The sequence below is a fragment of the Ictidomys tridecemlineatus genome, chromosome 11 (assembly GCF_052094955.1).
Source record: "Ictidomys tridecemlineatus isolate mIctTri1 chromosome 11, mIctTri1.hap1, whole genome shotgun sequence".
NCBI classification, from domain to species: Eukaryota; Metazoa; Chordata; class Mammalia; order Rodentia; family Sciuridae; genus Ictidomys; species Ictidomys tridecemlineatus.
In genome coordinates, this window is record NC_135487.1 from 83,799,537 (window position 1) to 83,816,781 (window position 17,245).

Here is a 17,245-nt window from a genome sequence, read left to right on the forward strand (position 1 = left end):
GTATTGTGTCCATTTATACGTAAAAAATATTTTTTTTTTAAAAAAGAAACCTAACTGGGCAGTGAAAGAGAAATTGATTTTTCAGTTTCCAGTATAAGATATGGGGAGTATATCCCACATACAAAGATGGAGAAATTTTTAGGGGTGTTTTTTTTTCTTCTGCTACTGAGTTCAGTAGTTCCTTCTACTTACATGCATTTTATCTCAATATAGTACTCTGAAACTCAGTTTGGTGTGTAGTAAGTATCATAATTACTACAAGGATTATTTCCCTATACCCACTAAATTTGACCCTTGACAAATGTTTTGAAGTCTTCTATAGCCCATGTTATCTCAACCCTTCTCAAGTCATAGTAAACTACAATTAAGGACTTCTATTAGGCAAATCTCATACATTTTATGTGATCTTTTTTTAAGGGTTGTAGTCCACTCTGAAGAAAATCTGATGAACTAAAAAAACTTGGATGTGGTATTTGGACCCTTTCTGATGAGGCCCAGGCCTACAACCACTCCTGGTTCCATCTCCTCTTTCCTTGTTGCATATGCCAATTAGGCCCTTTTGGTAGAGTTCCTTATTACCAATGCACAGATGACCTTCAATGGGTCTCTCGAGCCACAAATTATTTCATTTAGTACTGATGTTGTTGCACCTCCAGTGGATAAAAGCCCTCCTTCTGAACCTGTAATATCAACAGAACATTCCACAAAGTCACAATATTTTTCTACAAAGAAAGTGAGTTTTGACCATTACAGAATTGCATTAAATTTGTGATGTTTATATTAACAAGTTAATAGTCTTTGAACTGTTTGTTTTGAGATGTGTTTTGCTTTTAGTTTAAAACTTTTCTTGTATCAATAGGATATCCACACTGCAGATATTGAAATTAAAAATTATGAATTGACTATATCATTTGAGAAATCAGAATGCAAGCAAAATGCATTGGAAAAATGGGATGCATGTCTCATTGGTGAGTGGTCATGTAACATATATGTTTGCATATTTCAATCCTTGCCAAGAAGTCATGATTAAAAACCAAGGTGAGGGCTGGGCTTTTAGCTCAGTGGTAAAATGCTTGCCTTGGCATCTGTGAGGCCATGAGTTGGATCCTCAGTACCATATAAAACAAATAAATAAAGATAAAAATATTGTGTCCATCTACAATACTCATCCTTTAAAAAAAAACAAGGTGTTTTAAATTGAGGTAAGTTCAAACTTCAAGGTTTTATTAGTTAACTTTTCTAGTCATTGAGAAAGTTTAATGAATGTCATTAAAATGCTTTGTTTCTTTCTTGTAAAAAGATATCTTGAAATTCATAAATTATTTTTGTTCTCTTTCTGACATTTGTTTTCACCTTTACTTCTTTGTCATCAATTAAAATCAAAGCAGAAAAAAAGAAGCTGGACTCCTGAAACAATAAAATAGACTAAAATTCATTGATGTCCCTTCACCTGTGGCCTAACTTTAGCACATTAAGCACACATGTCTTCCATTTTCTTGGCTCCAGTCTTTTTGTTCACTGTTTTTTGACCGTTTCATTTCAGTGAATATTTTCTCGTAAGGGGGTTGAAAAACTTTCATTCATTACTGTTTTAGTAGAGCCAAATCAGAATTTTTTAATATATAGCCATAAATGTTAAATTTAATATATGAAATTAATGAAATATCAATGAGTGTAGCCTGAGAAAGTCTGAAAACAAAGACAGTCCATTACCTCTCTGCAAAGAAAAGCACTGGACTCACTGATTCAATTTATCTGATTTGATCTTATTAGCACTTCTGTGCTATGAACCTTGGCCTCATTTAAGCTATAGCTAACAGTCTGAGAAAGGCAAATAATGCCATGTGTCATGTCTCTAAATTATTGTTGATTCAAGATTTGAACCTCATCCTTTCTCATTCCTAAATGAAATCTTGTTTCGCTGTCCAATGAAATTGGATTCCCAGGTAGGTATAGTAATAACAATAAATAATTTTAATATATTTGAAGTTTTCATTACATACCAGGTAATTCTGAGCCTTTTCTTTAGAAGATCATTAACACCACATGCCAACGTATCTCCACATAGAAGTTTGTCTTGACAGAAAAAGGCAGGTAGGGCTAGTGCACTAGGCTTGCCCAGGGCAGAACTGGAGCAAGGGCTGAGACAGAGCACCCAGGCAGCTAGAAGTGGTGCTAGAAGTTCTGCAGGACTGTAAATATGTTCTAGTGGTTGCCATCAAACCACAATGGCTCAGCTCCCTTCTATCAATGTGGAGAAGGGCCCAGGAGAGCAAATAAAATGAGCACTGCCTGGGAACCAGGGAAGAAAGGCCAGAAGCCTCTTGTGAAGAAGGAGGTCAGATGAGATGATGACCTGCAAGTGATGCTGGTGTGCACCTGTCTGCAAACCACTGCTCAAAGATATGGGAGAAGGATTAGGTGACACAGATGAGGACTGTGGGCTATAACAGGGCTGTTGGAAAGCCATCAGACCCATGGCAAGGCACACAGTTTTCTGATGTTTCACAGCAGTGAAATGAGGATCATGGCCAGAGGGATACCCTTTTCTAGCAACAGGAGCTTCTGGGGTATATGCAGCAAAGACAGAGTGTGAGAAGCTAGGCTTCTAGGGGAAAAACCAGGGACCTTGGGACCAGACTAGAGGAGAAAGAGAAGGAGGTAAATCTGGAGTCTCCAGGACTAGTAGCACAATGGCAATTTTGACAGCTCGTAAATCTTCCTTTGTTCAGAGGATGTTGCCATATAATAGTGGATCAGCTGGGAGAGCATCCAAGTCCTCTCTGGTGTGTTACCCTCAGTATGAACAGAATGTAGCTGGAAAGCTTATTAAGTGACAGACAAAGTCTTTGGGATTCAGGACATGGCATTTCTTGGTGTACAGAATAGTGTTACTGTTCTAGAGTTACCATTGTCTGTCTGTTGAAATCAGGAAAGTCTTAACCCAGAAAATATTCATTCATGGGTAGTATATTAAAATGAGTTACTATAGAAAGTGTTTTTTTTTAAATATGTGATTTGTGACCATTAGTTCTATTAAGATAAATTTTTAAAAGTAATTCTTTAATTAAAAATGTACCTTTAATATTGTATGGATTTTTGATTCCTCTGCATAGATAACTGAGAAAATAATGTTGGAAAAATATGTAAGACTCTGTTGTTTGAGAGAATGCCCATCAATAAATAACCACACTTCCTTATTAACCAAGCTCCATGAAGTTAAAAAAAATCTCTTTTTTTTCTGATCACAAGGAACTTAATTCGCCATCACAAAAGATGGACAATACATGTAAAACCACAAAACCACTTAGTCTGAAATCTGATGTGACAACAAATGATATACAGAGGCCTATGCCAAGCACCAAGATCAGATGTTTCTGTTTGCCTATAGATAGGTTCCATCTTGCAAGGTCTCCTAATGAGAAAAACAGCAGGAATGTGGGAAATGTCAATTCAGACAAGTTTTGCCAAAATCTTACCTTTGAAGGACTTAATAGAAAAGATACTCCTACTTCTGTTGGCTCCCAATTTAATGGTTTTGATCAGCAGATTCCACAAAAAACTCAGGGACAACAATGTGAACCAAAGAACTTAACTGGCATAAGTACAGTGATTGTGCCAAGTGTACTCCAGGAAAATGTGACAATGAGCATCAAGGTTAGTGGTGACCATTCCAATGAAGACACACAGCCCAACATGCCAGCCATTTCAGCAAGAGAAACACCAGTGAGACTGTCCTCTCATTCTCACTGTCTTTCTCTGACAAGAGCACCCAGAATACTGCAACTCCAACTCGGGACAACATTTTACAAACCACCTACCCCGAACAGCAAAGTCAGGGGGACTGAGGAGAGAACAGCTTCACCTTCAGCAGCAGTGCCTCCTAGTACAGCTCTTACTCCCCTGAGTCATGTGGAGAAAGATGTTCCAGAGGCAGACAGCACATCAGCTTATGCTTTGAAGCCAGCTGCTGAGCCTAAAGAGAACTCTGAGGAGCTTGGCCTGCCTGACATGAATCCAATGTTCCAGGGACTCAGGCTAAAACAAATGGAAGAGTGTCAAGACCTTGAATTTGAAATGCCACAGTTTGTGTAGAGTTTACAAAATTCATTTTTTCTTTTTCTTGTTTCGTTTTTATGTATTGTGTTTATTTTATAAAAGAATGCAGTGAAAGAACCCCTTTTGTATAGGATTTCAAAAGTGTATATTTTGCCTTTTCGCCTTGAATTGTGTTTGCTAGTCATATAGAATGGTAGTGTTTTAGTCATATAGAATGATAGTGCCTCACTGGTATTGTCTTTAAATTCTGTGTTTTTGAGGTTATGCATAAAATAAGTATTATAATTTTAAATTTAAAATAATTTTCTCTATAAAATGATTCATGTAAATGCATCTTTAATGTATAATATTGTTCTCAAAAAATAGGGGCAGTAGAGGAAAATAAGCTTTATTTTGAAGAAAACCTGGTGCTGATTCATGAAATGCTTCTGAATGCAAGTGCCTGAAAAATCTTGATTGGGTGTGAATATATTTTTTTCCACATAATGTTCTAGTGCACCTTTGACCAATTGTGTTGTTCTAGCATGTATGGAAGCATTGGCAATTCACTTTACTTTTTAAAATTTACATAGTGGCCTAAAAGCTTGCAAACCTGTGTTTACTAGCATTCTACTTGTCAATTCTTATTTATGGTAATTAATATCATTGTAGAAAGAAAATGCACATCAATACTAAAAAGTTTGAGACATTGACAGAGACGACACAGACTGACAGAGTTGAGGAATCTCGAGTGTGAGAGACCTGTAACCTCACTCCTCTCAGCTGCGGTCTGTTGCTGCATTGCCTGGGACTTCTGGCTGTCTGCTGAGGAGAGAATGTGGCCAACAGCTAGGGAAAGATGAAGCTTTCTCTGGTGGCCATGGTTCTGCTGCTGCTCTGCACAGCACGGATGAGGAAGATGACAAAAAAATGACGTGGGTACAGTGCTGGGCATCAACCTGGGGACCACTTACTCTTGCATCGGGGTGTTCAAGAATGGCCACTGGAGATCATCTTCAATGATCAGGGCAACCGCTTCAGGCTGTATAATGTGCCCTTCACCCCTGAAGAAGAATGTCTGATCAGTGCGATACAGTCAAGAACCAGCTCACCTCCAATCCTGAGAACATGGTCTTTGATGCCCAGCGGCTCATTGGCAGCAATGGGAATGACCCTTCTGTGCAGCAAGACATTAAGTTATTGCCTTTCAAAGTTTTTGAAGAGAAACATGAGCCATACATTCAGGTTGATATTGGAGGTGGGCAAACTTACACATTTGCTTCAGAAGAAATCTCTGCTATAATTCTCACCAAAATGAAAGAGGCTTATTTGGGAAGAAGGTTACCCACGCAGTTGTTACTGAACCAATCTATTTTAATGATGCCAGTTGGAAGCAACCAAAGATGCTGGAACTATTGCTGGCCTGAATGTTATGAGAATCATCAATGAGCCTACAGCAGCTGCTATTGCTTATTGCCTGGATAAGCCGGAGGAAAAGAAGAACATCCTGGTGTTTGATCTGAGTGGTGGAACCTTCTATGTGTCTCTTCTCCCCATTGACAATTTGATGTTTTCAAAGTCATGGCCACCAATAGAGATACTCATCGAGGTGAAAAAGACTTTGACCAGCATGTTATAAAAAATTTAATCAGGCTGTACAAAAAGAAGACTGGCAAATATGTTAGGAAAGAAAACAGAGCTGTGCAGAAACTCCAGCATGAAGTAGAAAAGGCCAAGTGGGCCCTGTCTGCCCAACATTAAGCAAGAATTAAAATTTAGTTCTTCTATGAAGGAGAAGACTTTTCTGAAACCCTGACTCAGGCAAAATTTGAAGAGAAAACATGGACCTGTTCTGGTCTACCACGAAACCTGTTCAGAAAGTACTGGAGGATTCTGACTTGTAGAAGTCTGATATTGATGAGATTGTTCTTGTTGGTGGCTCTAGTCAAATTCCAAAGATTCAGCAACTTGTTAAAGAGTTATTCAATGGCAAGGAACCATTCTGTGGCATAAACCCGGATAAGGCTGTTGCATATAGCAACACTGTCCAGGCTGGTGTACTCTCTGATAATCAAGACACAGGTGACCTTGCTCTGTTTGATGTATGTCCCCTGACATTTTGTATTGAAACTGTGGGAGGTGTCATGACCAAAGTGATACCAAGGAATCCTGTGGTACCCGTCAAGAGTCTCAGATCTTTTCTCAGCTTCTGATAAGCAACCTACTGTTCCAATCAATGTCTATAAAGGTAAAGGACTCCTGAAAAAAGACAACCACCTTCTGGGTACATTTGATCTCACTGGAATTCCTCCTGTGGGTCCCCCAGATTGAAGTCACTTTTGAGATACATATGAATGCTATTCTTTGGGTGACAGCTGAAGACAAAGGTACAGAGAACAAAAATAAGACTACAATTTCTAATGACCAAAATTCCTTGACACTTGAAGAAATTGAAAAGATGGTTAATGATTTTAAGAAGTTTGCTGTGGAAAACAAAAGACTCAAGGAGCATACTGATAGTAAGAATGAGTTGAAAAGCTATGCCTACTCTATAAAGTATCAAATTGGATATAAAGAAAAGTTGAGAGGCAAACTTTCCTCTGAAGATAAGGAGACCATGGAAAAAGCTGTAGAGAAAAAAACTGAATGGCTGGAAAGCCGCCAAGAAGCTGACATTGAAGACTTCAAAACTGAAAAGAAGGAACTAGAAGAAATTGTTCAGCCAATTAGCAGCAAATTCTATGAAAGTGTAGGCCCTCCCCCAACTGGTGAAGAGGATACAGCAGAAAGAAATGATTTGAAGACACTGATCTGCTAGTGCTGTAATATTGTAAATACTGGACTCAGAACTTTCATTAGGAGAAAACTGAGAGAACTTAAGTCTTGAATGTAATTGGAATCTTCACCACAGATTGGAGTTGAAAATGCTATAGCCCAAGTGGCTGTTTACTGCTTTGCATTAGCAGTTGCTCACATGTTTTGGGGAAGAGAGAGAGGAGGAATTGGCTATCTTAAAAAACTGGATAGAAAAATATAGGTCAGAATATGTAATCATATCAAAAATGTTCAATTTAATGATTGGGTCATGCACATCTGGTGCAGAAACTTTTTTTCTACCATAAGTAACACCAATAAATGTTTGTTATTTGAAAAAAATATACTAAAAGTTTGGAACTGTCATAAAATAAAAATTTGTACAGATAAAGCTAAGGAATAAAACAGTATCAGAAGCATTAAAACATCTAAAGCCAAATAACAAAACTATATAATTTAAATTATAATATATTTATATATTATATATTATGTATTATATATTATATACAACATATTATAGATTTACATATAAGTATATGATATATTATAAGTTGTTTATATATAATTATAATATAATACATATGATTTATATATTGTATTAATATAAATTATACTAACATAATAATTGTATTATTATCTTATTAATTATAGAAATTATATTATTATATAATTACCTTACAATGATATGTAATATAATATAAATTAATATAAATCTAAATATATTATATGATATATAATAAATATGTTATATATAATAAAATAATACTTATATATTTATTTTATATATATTCTATTATATGTGTATATAATATATATGTATTTCATATATCATATTTAATTTATTTTAAGTACATATATATCATAAATATTTTGATATGTAATATATATAATTTATATAATATATATGCTTATATAATTATACATAAATATATATAATTTGCATATAAATATACAAATATGTTATGTAAATATATTATATGAATTATATATGAATATGAATATATAATATGAATATATAATATATTTAAATATTAATATACATAAAATTTATATAATTTATATATTTTTATTATATGTATATATGATAACATTAATATATTATATATAATATAAATTAGAATGTTATATAAATATATTGTTTTTAATTTATATTATATATGTATTATATAATATGCAATATATTTATTTAATATTATAGTTTAAATTATATAGATAAATTATGTCTTATTTGACTTTAGATTATTTTAATACATTTGATAGCTTTTAACTCCTTAACTTTATCTTTATAAATTTTTATTTTATGTCAATTTTAACCGTTTTTGTATTTTTTATAATGGTCTTAAGAAACGCATGCTTAAGATATTTTTAATTTCAATGCATTTTCTCTTGACATTATGAGGGTTTGGTTAAAAACATTCCTTTGGATATATGCCTGTAATTCCAGTAGCTTGGGAGGTTGAGACAGTTGAATCTCAAGTAGAAAGCCAGCCTTAGCAATGGCAAAACTCTTAGCAACCCTGTCTTTAAATAAAATTCAGAATAAGACTGGGGATGTGGCTCAATGGTTTAGTGTCCCTTAGTTCAATTTCCATTACCCCCCCAAAAAAAGTCCTTTTGTTTGAAATGTTTTGACTTATAAATCACTTTACATACTTTTTCTACCTGGACTATCAACCAGTGAAAACATATATGTCATTAGAATGGAACAATAATGTATTTAAGTTCATTTTGAGAGTAAGAAAGGTTGATCTTAACCAGGTGATGGTGAAGTGTACTGAGAATTTATTAGGTCAGGTACTGTTCTAAGCACTTTTCATCTCAACAAACTCAAAGGAACTCCTAGTTGATCTACATAAGAGTTGGCCCTTTCTCATTTTATGATTGCAAGAAGAGTTCCTGGGGCTATTTAGTCCACAGCCAGTGCATATGGTGTGAACAGTTTGGTCATGTGGGAAAATCCTCAGGGAGTTTATATTAAAGACACAGACACGATTTTACTTTTAAACCAGCTCTGGGATGGCTCCTTGAACCCTCAGCCTCAAGCTCCCCAGGGGGGCAGTGAGGTTTTACTGAAGGTGGGGGGAGCGAGAGAGAAAGAGAGAGAGAGAGAGAGAGAGAGAGAGAGAACACACTAGGGAGAGGGCATTTATTGGGAAACAAAAAATTCTGGGGAAAATTTCATTCAATGAAGGTCAAGGGTGGGCAATGTAGCAAGGTCAGGCATGATGATTGGATCTTTGGGTCAGTGGTGAGACACGCCTCCACATAGAAAAGCTCTCAAACCCAAGAAGGGTGGGGAGAGCTCTGCCACATTAAAAGTGTCTGAGCACCTCACACCTAGCCAGGGAGTAAACTCAGTCAGTTCAAGGATGGACTCCCACAGTGCTGTCCTTCGAAGGGAAGGGAAACAAAAATATATAATGACTCCTCTTTAGGGAGCAGAGTGGCTCAGCAGCTCAGCAGCTTGTGGGTCACCCACTTCCAGGAATGTGGGGTGCTCCAGAAAACTCACCCAGTTCCAGAACTTCAGGGTTCTGGGAGATCACTTCATTATAGGGTCTAGGATTCTTGTCCAGTTCCAGGACTGCAGAATCTTGGGAGGCCTGCTGCCCCCAGCAGAACAGACAGCCAGACTAAAGGTTGAGTGAATTTCCTAGGACACCAAATAAAACAGGCAGGACAACTCCTCTGCCTCAAGCTCCCCAAATGGGAGAGCAAGGAATGTCACAAGGGTCTGGTGAGAGTGAGCATGTCCAAGAGTGGACTTTTACAAGGAGACACTCATTCTTTAGAAAATTCCATCCAAAAAATGTCAAGAGGGGCAGGGTTACAAGAACAGGTAAGGTAATTCAACCCCTGGGGTTATAGGAAGGCATGCCTAAGCATAAAGACACATTCTGCTACTTCCAGGATCAGGGCAGCCACCTTGGGCCACTTTGAATGTGGCAAGATCACTGGAAGTGACTTACAGAGCTGCAACCAATCAGGGAAGAAAAATGCTGGTCACTCAGAGCAACAGCCCCTCACAGAGGCCTATCCAGTTCTAGGACTGGAAGGTCTAGGAAGCTCACACAGTTCCAGAATTGCAGGGTCCTGGCTCTTACCAAGAGTTGTAGGGCTTTCTGACCTGTAGGGTGAGGATGCAGCTTAGCCAATGTTCTGTTTTCTGAACCCATGGCACTACATTCATCTCAGCCCTTGTAAGTCTGGCTGCTCAGCTAGGCCCCAAGAAGTGATGTGAAACTTCAGTCAGACATGGGTTATGACTGCTGTGGGCACTCAGATGCCTCTTCCAGGAGGCAGCATACAGTCCCAGCCCAGGCTCTCAGGGGAAGGGTGCACTAGAGCGTGGGAGCACTGATGTGTGGCTTCACTGCAGCCTGGCCCCATGGGGTAGGCTGTGACAGGGGCTGAGCTAAGGAGTGGCAGGCCACCAAGTGTGGGTGGTTTAGCAGTACCTAAGTCTCAGAGAAGGTGGGGTGCCATGGCTGATTGTCACCTGAGCAAGACACAATTTAGCAGTATTTCCAGTCCCCAGGTGCCATGGTCTAATAGTTTTGCTGGCCACAAGAGTTGGGTACACAGTCACCTCCTTTTCTTCTAGGAGCTCAGATATGTGGACTCCAGGCAGTCCCCTCAGGGGAGCTGAGTGGCATGAGAATACAGGAGTCCTAGTAGTGAGTATGGAAGTTGTCTAAGGTTTGGGTGGAAGCTGCTTGGGTCCCCTTGCTTGATTAGTCCACACAGGGAGGAGGCTCCCTTGCTCTGAGCTGCTCCTGGCTGTTGATGGCATGTCAGACATTAAGAGTGTCCTATACTCTTTGTGAGCATCCCAGGTTCCCATGCTCTATCTGGCTTCTGCTGATCCTTAGATGTGCTCTGAGGCTCTCTTCACTTACCCTCACCAAAATGCATTGCTTATTTTGGGAGTTGTCTTTGTGGGAGGAAGGATGGTAGGGCTTCTAGTCAGACTTCTTGCTAGCATCTCTCCTCCCTAGAAATTCTTACTTTAAAATCAGAATAATCATACCCAATATCACCATGTTTAATCAAATTTGTATTGGAGATCCTAATGAGTAAAATATAGTGAGAATAAAAGAAAGTAGAAGAATGGAATACAAAAATATAAAAAGCTTAAACTTGCATTATTTTCAAATGATGACTATTTTTTAATATTATTTTTTAATTTTTTAAATTTTAGGCGGACCCAATATCTTTATTTTATTTTTTTTAATGTGGTGCTGAGGATTGAACCCAGTGCCTCCCGCATGACAGGCGAGCGCACTACCACTTGAGCCACATCCCCAACCCAAACTGTTTATATTTTGAAAAAAAAATGTAATCTCCTGAAATATTATTGGAAATACCTATAGAAATTGTCAAGGTTCTTGAATAAAAGCTTGATGTATAAAAGTAAAATTAAAGTTTTATATTCTAGTGGCAAATAATTAGAAATTGTTATTTAACAGGATATACTATTTATAATAGTATAAGAGACTGAAATTACCTAAATAATCAAATAATAGACTTAAGACTTCTATAGACAAATTATAAAATTTTAATAGGGGATATTCAAAAGAACATAAATATATAAAGGCATACACTACATTTGTCAATATAAGACTTAGTCTAGGTCATTTTTAAAAGAGCTTTTAAGGTAGTCAGGTGCGGTGGTGCACACACCTAATGCCTGCAGCTCAGGAGGCAGAGACAGGAGGATCATGAGTTGAATGCTAGCCACTGCAAAAGCAGGCACTAAACAATTCAGTGAGAGCGTGTCTCTGAAATAAAATACAAAATAGCCTGAGGATGTGGCTCCATGGTAGAGTGCCCATAAATTCAATCCCCAGTACATCCTTTCCCCACCCAAGTATTTTGAAGGCTAAAACTCCATGAAATCTAAAGAAGAACCTGGAGTGGGTCTGGCCTATCAATTAATTATTAAGCTATTATTATTATAAATTAAGCAAATGTCATTATAAAATTGTTCTGATTAAAATAGTATAATGCTGGTGCAGACGTAGAAATTACATTAAGTACAAAATTACTTTGATGTAACAGCAACCTCCTATCAATTAGACATTTCATTTTGCATGAAAACACAGAGGCTCACAAAACAACTCAGCATTCTAGAATCACAGAGTTTTTGAAGAATTTAAAAATTGCTGCAGTCTGGCTGGGCACAAATCACCGAGCCGCCACAACACACTTGTATCTTCAAACAGGAAACTTTATTTCCTGAATTCCACCAGCACTCCACGCACACTCCCCAGGAACTCTCTCAGCTCTCCACCTGGCTCTGCCCCCACTTTCTCAGAAGGTGAGAACTCCAATGGAACTCCAAAGTAGAGTGTGCCCTAGGCAGCAAGAGAAGCCCTATTGCAGGACAGTAAAGGTCTATATACAATTGAATACACAGCTTAACATAACCATCATCATCTCAATGGCTTGCTGGATTCACCTCTCAATGACTGCCTTTCAGCAAAATGCCATATGTCATCCCGACTGGGTTGTGGTCCTCAACAAAAAATGTTCAGTAAAATACAAGAGGAAATTCATTGCAAAATTACACACTAGGGTAGTGCGCAAGAAGAATGCAGAATGGAAGCAATATACAATCTAAATGTCTGAATGTTCTATTCCTCGTGACATACCCACTCCCATGCATACATTAGTCTTTCTAGGTAACAGTGTAAGAAATTAGTTGTGAGGACCAGACTGAAGTAACCAAGGCTTCTTAGCAGAGGGAGTTTTCCGAGAGCCATGCACTCTTGCTCCTTTGGGAGATGCAGCAGGCAACGCTATTGGTCAAAGCCACAATTCTCTCTTTTTCTAAATTTTTAATTTGTTTTAATTAGTTATACATGACAGTAGAATGCAACTATATACTTTGATATATCATACGTAGATGGTATATAATTTCTCTTTTTCTGAGTGTACATATTTTAGAATCACATTGGTCATACAGTCACATATATATAAAGTAATAATGTCTGCTTCATTCTACTATCTTTCTTATCCCCATACCCCCTGCCTTCCCCTCCTTTCACTTCCCTCTACCTAAGGTAATGCTATTTTTTAATACACATATATACCACAATTTTTGTATTTCTGTTTGTATATAAAGTATGTTGACACCCAATTCAAGTCTTAATAAAAAAAATTTCACCATCCTTGCTAATCCCCTGCCCCTCCCTTTCTCTCCCACCCCTCTACTCTATTTCTTCCATTATCTCCCTCCCAACCCCACCAAGAGTCAACTTTCTTATATCAGAAGAAACATTCAGTATTTGTTTTGGGGGGATTGACTAACTTCACTTAGTATTATCTTCTCCAGTGCCATCCATGTACATGCAAATGCCATAGTATTGTTCTTTTTTAATGCTGAGTAAAATTCCTTTGTGTATATATGCCACATTTTTTTTTATCCATTAATCCACTGAAGGACATCAGGTTCACTCACTTCTATTTCATTCTTCTATCTTTCCTATCCCCATATCCCTGCCTTCCCCTTCTTTAGCTATTGTGAATTGCGCTTCTATACACATTGATGTGGCTGTGTCCCTGTAGTATGCTGTTTTTAAGTCCTTTTGATATAGTCTGAGGAGAGGAATAGCTGGGTCAAATGGTGGTTCCATACCTCCATACTGTTTTCTATATTGGCTGCACCAATTTGCAGTCCCACCAGCAATGTATGAGTGTACCTTTTTCCCACATCCTCACCAACACTTATTGTTGTTTTTCTTCATAATAGCTGCCATTCTGACTGGAGTGAGATGATATCTTAGAGTGGTTTTGATTTGCATTTCTCTGATTGCTAGAGATGATGAGCATTTTTTCTTACATTTATTGATTGATTGTATATCCTCTTCTGAGAAGTGTCTGTTCAGGTCTTTAGCCCATTAGTTGATTGGGTTATTTGTTTTTTCTGTGTTTAGCTTTTTGAGTTCTTTATGTACCCTAGAGATTAGAGCACTATCTGATACGTGAGGTGTAAAGATTTGCTCCCAGAATGTAGGCTCTCTGTTAACCTCACAGATTGTTTTTTTTTCTTTTTTTTTTGCTGAAAGGAAACTTTTTATTTTGATTCCATCCCATTTATTGATTCTTGGTTTTAATTCTTGTACAGTAAGAGTCTTATTGAGGAATTTGGGGTCTAATCCCACATGGTGAAGATTAAGGCCTATTTTTTCTTCTATTGGACACAGAGTCTCTCACAACTCTCTTTACAATACTGAGTAAGTGGCAATTATTTTACTTGGGTAGACTTTTCATAGGGTCAGAATAGATGTCATGAAAGAAAGAGAGCTGTCCATCGGTAGGGGACAGGTCTCTGCTTCATGGCTACTTAGTGTTGAGAGGGTTCTATAAGCAGTGTTCTGATACTACCACATTAAAAAAAAATATGTCCAACATATATTCTTCCCAATGAAAGCTCTATCACACAGGTTACTATTATTACCCTTCTATACACGTGGATGTCTTATGATATTTCTTATTATATTTCTTATTATAATATTTCTTATTATATTTTTTATTATTACTCTGTAGTGAAAAGAAACATTCTCAACCAATGTAGCAAGAATAATTTATCAATAGAATAAAAACGCATGTTTATCAACACATTCTTAAGAATCCCAGAAGCAGAACTGTCCACATGGATAACTTAGATTCATGATGGAGATGGCATCATAGAGAAGTAGAAAAAGAGATAATTAGTTAACAAATGGGACTGGAGAATTGACATTCCACAAATAAAATACACACTTGCATTCCCACATCATTCCATATGCATTTTCAACTCTAGATATATTAACCATGTTAATATTTTAAAATGAAATTTTAAAATGATTAGTGGAAAATATTTTGGATAGCTTTTAAATCTTGATCTTACAAAATATTTCATAAGAATGCACACATGAAAACAAATGATCACATGAGAAAAGATTAGTAATTTGAGCACATAGAATTAAAAACATCTGGGGCTGGGGCTGGAGATCAGAGGTGGAGTGCTTGTCTACCATGTGCAAGGTGCTGGGTTTGATTCTCAGCACCACATAAAAATAAATAAATAAAATAAAAGTATTGTGTCCAACTTTAACTAAAAGATATTTTTTAAAAAAAAATTAAAGACATCTGTATTTCCAAAGATGTCTTAAACAGAAAGACCAGGGTGCTGCTGGGTGAAAAAGGGTGCCCAGGGAAGATGCTGCTGAACTTTGTCAGAAGAGCATAAGGAGCACCTGGCCTTTTTGCCGAAGTGGTGGTGGAGTTTTGGTGGATTGGGTGGAGTTCCTGAGGTGAGGGACCATCCCCAAGGTCTAAAAGGATGCCACTAGGAAGATCAACGTGAGCAGCAACATTGTCCAACATGGTGTGGAAGGGTTGACCTACCCGCTCACTGAGAGCTCCAAGCTCATGGTTTTCTGAAATGGATTTCCAAGACTCTGTTTTTGTTCTGGGATTCTCTGAAGAACTGAACAAATTATTGCTTAAGCTTTACCTGGACAACAGAAAAGAGTTCAGGACTATTCTGGGTGAATTGGCACCCAGCCTTCCCAGTTACCACAGCCTTGAGTGACCACTAGATGTACAGCTTGCAAGCAGAAGTCTCAGGAGACAGATTCAGCCAGCAGTGACTATAAAACTACACCTAAATCAGAACGAAGACCATAACACCAAAGTTCTGCAGACAGACTCAGCCACCCTCCTCCTTCATTTAGTTCAGCAACTGTAACAATCTTTGGAGGAGATGAAAACAAACCACTGTAGGAGAGTAATTCACAACATCAAGTAGTACCAAGTGTTAAGGTCCTAATGCCTTTGACTCATTTGTGTATGGATGACATTCAGAAATTACTTTTCAGAATTATTTTTTATTAATTGCTGTTGGTAAATGCATCTAGATTCCATGAAATTCCTTTTGCTATTCCAGGATATTGAGGTCATGATAAGAAGCTAAAGTCTTTTTCTGGTGCTAAATGTGGTCAGCTTCTTGACAGATTAAAATATAATATTGAATTTTAAATGTGTAAATAGGATTGAATCAACTAGAAATGAATCTATACTGTTCATATCTTCTGAATATATGAGTAATACCCTGTTTTTGATACATTTTGTCTTCCTAACTAGTATTTTCTTCTTTATTGATCAATTTTGAGAATAAAATTAAAGCTAATTCTTTTCCTATTGAGAGTATTTCAAAATAGTACAATATTTCTGACTTTTAAAAGCATCTCATGATGTTACTAGCTACAGAATAATGTAAAGTGAGTATGAGTTTTTTAAATTATATGCCCATATTATTATAGGAAGTTCATGCATTTTTCTTTGAATGTAAAAGATAAGTAGTTTTTACTATATTGCTGAAGTTTGACTTATGGTTCATGGACTTAAGTAGTACTCAATTTTGTGTGATTGTTAATAATATTTTCACAAGCATTAATTTTTTTCATATACCCAAAGCAACTAAGAGACACATTTTCATTTACATTTATAAATAATGCATACAAGAATAATGTAATCAATGCTTGATTATCTGGGAGAAGAAAGATGTCTTAAACTAAAAATGTTTAGAAATTTAAGAATATATTTTCAATATCACTGATAGTTTCAATATAACTAACACACTTGAAAATTAAAAATATGTAAATATAACCTACAAATTGGTAAGAAAATATAATTAATCTAGTTAAAAATGACCAAAATATATGACCAGAAATTTTACAAAGGAATACAAATGACTATCAAACACAGAAAAGGAATGTAACATTATCAATTGCAATAAATACAGACCTCATAATGAAATAGCGTCTGAGAGTTTTATTGCCAACAACTAAGAGACCATGAGAAAGTGCCTGGACACCTTCAAGGAGACTAGACTAAGGACATCTCACATGTGATTGACACTGTGGCAACTGATGCTACTTCTAGGAAGAGAGCTGGGTGTGACCCCTGGTCTGACCTCTCATATGCCCTGTGACCTGCAGCCACATTCCCAGAAAATATACTACGGAGAGTCCCACACAAAGGAGGCCTGGGCCTAAAGCTCATAGAAATGAGGTTCTGTGCAGCAAAAACCTGAAGACCTCTCAAAAGTGCATAAAGCAAGAGAGTGAGCAAGGCAACCAGGTACATCCACAGGCTGGCTCCAGTCAAAACCAGTGAGCAAAGTGGGTGAGTTTAAGGAGCACCACTCTTAGATGGCTATTTTTATGTGCCCAGCTGGCAAGGTTATGGTCCCAGGTTGTTTGGTTAAGCATTAGTCTAGATGTGGAAAAATACTTCTTAGCTGTGATTAACATTGACTTTGAGTAACATAGGCTACACTTTATATTGTAGGTGGGCCTCATCTAATCGGTTTACAGCCTTAAGAGCAAGAACTGAGGTTCCT

At 37.1% G+C, this 17,245-nt stretch overlaps 2 pseudogenes; both read left to right on the plus strand.

Moving 5' to 3' along the window:
* The first annotated feature begins 3,092 nt into the window (after positions 1-3,092).
* LOC101962385 (endoplasmic reticulum chaperone BiP pseudogene) lies at positions 3,093-7,204 on the plus strand (annotated as a pseudogene).
* A 7,870-nt stretch (positions 7,205-15,074) lies between these two features.
* LOC101968226 (COMM domain-containing protein 2 pseudogene) lies at positions 15,075-15,949 on the plus strand (annotated as a pseudogene).
* Positions 15,950-17,245: the final 1,296 nt, after the last annotated feature.